The 5,605-nt window shown below is 37.2% G+C and overlaps 1 protein-coding gene across 8 annotated transcripts in view; it reads right to left on the bottom strand.

Annotated features, from left to right (window-relative positions):
- PRR16 (proline rich 16) overlaps window positions 1-5,605 on the bottom strand; it is a 180,487-nt gene that overhangs the window by 95,805 nt on the left and 79,077 nt on the right. The window lies entirely within an intron of this gene.

Genomic DNA, 5,605 nt, shown 5'->3' on the forward strand with positions numbered 1-5,605 from the left:
CTACATTAAATGGATGTGAATGGGGTAGGAGTCAAAATTCTGAGCTTTTAATTTGATATTCTTCTCTTATACTTTCCACCAGAAACATGTTCTATCCTTTCTCTATTTACTCTGAGGCTATCATAAAGCTCTCGTTCTCCCAGGCCAATGTGATTCCCGAGTTCAGCATCTTCTCTCCTGAAAAGCACATGCTTCATTTGCAGCTGAAATATGCCAAAATGTGAAATGCAAAGCTTTCAAGGTAATTAGGCTTCCAAACCTCATTGGACTGTCATTGCAACTGGAATATTATCCCATTTCAACCTTTGAAAGCCTTCCCTGGAAGATGCCGATTTACAGGGAGAAAGTTCCTAACTGCTTCAACACATTCATGTTTTGGCACTTCGGATTTATCATTTTCTCACATTTCCAATTTAATGATACTGAGACACTGAAGGAAAAGGCTTATGTCATGATCATTTAAAATCTGTAGGCCAGACTCCTAAAAATTCATTTCAGGGATATTAAATAATCTGGTATTACTACTTAATTCTTTTCTACCTTTAACCCTACAGTTACTGTTTTGGAGAACTCTCACAGTTAATCCTACCACCCAGAGCCATCATACACAATTATACCTAAGTTTAAATTACATTTTAGGATCTTTAAGAAACCCGTCACACACTCTCTCAGATCTCGCATCACTTAGATAGCTTTATTTTTATTAAATAACTGGTTTCCAAAGTTTTGTAACTACATTTTGTCACATTTTCCATAAACTTTGGATAATTAAAAATAGAAAGAAAGATAACAAAGAGAGCACACAAGAATTCCTGAGGAAGGCTTAGAACTACCAGTCTTTAATTTCAAAGACAAAATTTAGTCTGAGAGCAAGACTAGCAAGGCTTTTTATTACTTGAACTTAGACAAGGAAACATTAAATGCTCTTAGTGTCTGCTTTCCCTGAAATAAATTGCATTTTTATAGCCAGCATCTCAGAAACCTAAAAATTATTTATTTAATCATGTCGAAGATGTCAGCTACAGTGCTACTAGGTTTTGCTGTGTTTTTTTTTCAAATGTTCTCCAACATTGTTCCCATATTAATATTTTAAGAAAATGTTTATGAATAAAATAAAACCCTTTAAAGTAAATATATTGCATTCTGATTATGCTTCCTGCTTTTATTGAAGAAAACTTTGAGTCACAACAACAAAATCCTTAGCAGTGGTGCCTCAAAAACAGTAATTTAGAACAAAGGGAGTAGGAAACCTGTGATGAATCACCTGCAAGATCTTCATAATTCATCCCATTGGTGCAGGAAAGGGTCAAGAGACTTTACGCTCCACCCCTAGAAGATCTACAGCAAACAATGTTCCTGCATTTCATTAAAGACATTTTTTCTCTACCTTATATTCTTCAAACTCATACGCAATGTCTTTTTCTCATATAAAGGAATCCATAGATTTGAAAGACAATTTCATAATTATCTTTCTGTCTAATTGTCTAATTTGTCTGGGGAGACAAACTAAGAGTCAATTCACGTACCATCAGCTAACCTGAATAATACGGACACATCAAAACTTAGGGTTCTGGGTTAGACTTTTTCAGATATGAGAGGTGTAAATTTTATTTTTAAGTGTTACCAACTGTCTTGTGCAAGTATGCCTGCCCCATTTACAGCTGGGCTAAAATGTGACTCCTTTAGTGCAGTCTGGTTAGCTGTTTCTCATCTGCAGACAAAGAAAAAACATGTGGCACTATCTGCCTTTTTCCCCTACCCCATGCACTTAAGTTTTTTTCCTATAATATGTTAGCGGATCCACTATTACAATGCGAGTTCAGTTTTAAAGTACTGTTGGATGAAAAGTTGTTTTATTATAGTTCAGCTCCTCCCAATTCAGACATGCCCTATTTCAGTGAAAGCACAATTTCCTTAAAAGGCTTTCAGAGAACGGTAATTTTAACATTACGCTTTATCTGCTGTAGGACACTATCCTTAAATGGCTATATTCATTTTAGAAAGAAAATTCTGTTCTTCTTAACATAAGAAAAGCAAGGAACCAAACAAAGTCAAGGCAGAGATACCATGGGAGAAAAACAATTCAGAAATTCTGTACGGTGAGGATGGTCAAATGAGATTCAAGTTTCATCCCATGTAGAAACTCTGGTTATGAATGACAGATGAAAAAAACAACAACAACAACAAAAAACAACACATTCTGGGAGTTTATAATCAGCACGAAGAAAATAAATGAAATATATTTTTTATAAACTAAAATCATTAATAAACAATTTTAATTGTACAGATGCATACAAAAAAAAAAAAAAAAGGAAACTATTCTATTAAGTACTGCTTTTGTTCCTGTGATACCATTATCTGCTGTAAAGTTCAGGGATCCTTTTCCAACCCCCTAACAGGGATTACACCAAAATATATTGGTATACAAAGTTACTAGACCGAAGTTATACCAAACTAACTTAGTGTAAGAAGCATACAAAATTGCTCTGCTACCCAGTATGAATTTTCTGCTCAGTCCTCTGCCACCTCTAATCTCTTCTTTACTAGACCTGGTTCTCCATTTCTCCCTCCCCACAGAGGCATAACAGCATCTATACAGTTCAGTATATAATGAGAAATTAAGTTTACAATTACATAAGACATGCTTAAGATTACTTACACTAGGGACCTTGTAATTTAATTTTGCTCTAACATACTTATGAAAGACTGCAGCTGAAAATATGTAACAAAAATAACATAAGGAAGATTAAGATGCTGAAAGTATCCATGAATGAAGACATACGCATAAACTCATCGTCAATACTTTCAGTCCCTCCAGGGTATTAAAAAGATAGGGTTAGGATTAATAAATGTAGGGCTAGTAAGAGTATAACACGTGAGGGTTTGCTTACGCTTGCAAGGCTTTCTCTGTGCCATCTACACAGAGTACAACACTCGCTGCAGGACAAAACTCTCCTCAGAATCCCAGAAATACCAATCACAATGTCAGCTATACAATATGGCAGGAAACGTCTGCTCTGGATCCATTTTCTCTAAAGAAGAGTGCCTGTAATGATCATACTCACTTGGACTCATTAGCAGTTTCAGAAAAACTAGAGTTAAAACAAAGAAATTCTACCAAGTCATAAACTTAAACTTGCATTATAAGAATAGAAACAGGCTGGCAAACAGAATAATACATAAACGCACTCTTCATCTGTGCTTTATAGCATTAAGACTTCCAGCTTCCTCATATCTAAGGTGCAGCAGGACTAGTCACCAGGTATATAATTTGGTCTGCGTAACTACCAGTCTTTTTCCAGTCTTGTCCTAATGCTAGCTTGAAAGCTAACGACTTACTCACCACTCTGCTGTCCTGCCTTCAAGCATTTCTAGTCTCTGTGTTCAGTTTCCTATCCTTTTTTTTTTTTTATCTCGGTGCCCCACTTTTTTGCCAATATTCAAAAGGTTTTTTAGATCTACTTCTTTTTATATCAAATGTGTTTTTCCTCTTCCTGTTTAATAAAAAAACGTAACTTTGATGATGCACATCTGCTGTGTCTAGTGTCTTTGATGTTGAGTTGCATGCTGGAAATGGCAGAGAGATTTTGTGAGACTTTTATTACCCGACCTCTATCAGCTTTTTCAGTTTCTTCACAGTTGGCTTTCATATTAATTCAGAAGATCTCCTGACAGCTAAGAATTCTTTAAGACTGTTATACAACAAATTACTCATCATATGAAATATGCATTGCATATGCTTTGTATTGTTGCCCTGTAGCCTTGTGACTACAGTATCACCATTGCTAGTCATTGATTTCATACTGATTCTGAAAGGCCTTGGGACTTGTCAAGGTTTGCCTGAGTATGTCTTGGCTTGAGTGGAGATACATTTTAGCTGGTTTGGCTGTAAAGGCAATTTGTTTTCAATGCCTAGATGTGTACCATCTATTATGTTTTACTAACCTTTACTACTATACTTTGCATGGCTTTTATATAGCTAGTAATAACAAGCTACATATAATTAAATATTTATGACCCTGGCATAATGATGTAATGTATAAGGACAAGAAAAAAAAAAAAAAAAGGCCAAAAAAAAGCACTGTGTTAACAACAGCAGCCTCGAGAGTATGGGCACTGAATGATTAAAAGAGGGGGCACAGGATGACAGTGGAGATCCCATAGCCATAAGCAGCTCCCCAGCCACCAGTTAAAGACATTGCAAATGTGGGAACTGGGTAAAACATTTTTTGAGGAACAACAATGGGAACAAAGATCAGCTAACCAGCATACATAAAATCCACCACAGACAGCAAATTCAGATGTAAAGTGAAGTTACAGACCACTGAAAATGAGCCTGGTGTAAAGTGTACATGAAGCTCCCCTAAGAACTCAGAGTGAGGGAGAAGATACAATCGATACCACACTTCCCTAGGCAAAAAGGAGGAAGAAACCTGTACCCCTCATGGCACAGGATGAGGGTGTTGGCAGTTTGCTGCACCCGCACAACCCACCAAAACTGAAGGCAATGACCTGAAGGACCACACAACCCTCAGGGGTGGAAGGATGAGCACCAACAAAAAGGGGAGGCAGGAGGAACGGTGTACATAAGCATTTTAACAGCATTGTAGATTGTGCTGGTCTGCTACGGAGCACAATATTATTTCTCCAACTGCACAGCAGACTCATTTTTCCTGATGGGCTAACTGCAAAAACAACTGTTTTTGAAGAATCTGTGTGAAGTCATTACCTTGGTATCAGGTTCCAAAATCTTTACACCAGGAAAGAATTTGGTACTGTTTCTGAAAGATGGAAATTATCTACAATTCAGCTTCTCAGTTGCAAAGGTTAGAGCAGACACTATAGATCTTAGCCAATCTTGCTAAACCTCTACCAAAATTGTTGCATTCTGTGGGGGGAAAAAAAAAAAAAAGAGGGCCTTGCTGAAAATGGATTTTGAGGCTGTCAATCACAGTAGTAAATGCTAGCTTGCCAGTACCAAGTTTAAGCTTATCTTCTTTAAAAGGTTTTCACTAATCATCTGACAGCTCAACAACTGAGGACAAGGTCCTTTGACAGCTAAGAGCAACCCTGCAGTTACAATCTAAACACAACTCTGATCCCTGGGAAAGGAAAAGATTACACATAAGTGCATGGTCCGGCATACTGTCACCAGTACATTTTCCTATTCAAAATATGTGTAATTGATGGCGTATCAAATACTTGCTGGAAAAGGCATCAAGACAGTTTATTACTATTCATAACAACATAAGAATCACTTAAACATAACACACAGAAGACTTAGCCAGTGTGATTACCACCCAGCCGTACTCTATACAGTCCTACCAAATGAGTACTGCCAGGATTGATCAGCAGTTCAGTCACAGACGAGATAATGGAAACAACCATCTCAGGCAACTAGATGAGGACACACACCCTCTAACTGATGTCTCCAAAGCTCTCTGCAAAATGCAACTGAAGGAGGGTCTTGCTCTCTCACCATACAAATCTAGCAGAGATCAGACCTTTTGAACACTGGTTTCCAGTTCTACTTTTTAGATGCCTCTAAAAGGTGGTCAAGAGTTTGCAGGTAATGCCTACCTATGTACAAAACAAGCAAACTTAC

Source organism: Anser brachyrhynchus (genome assembly GCF_964034855.1).
Source record: "Anser brachyrhynchus genome assembly, chromosome: Z".
NCBI classification, from domain to species: Eukaryota; Metazoa; Chordata; class Aves; order Anseriformes; family Anatidae; genus Anser; species Anser brachyrhynchus.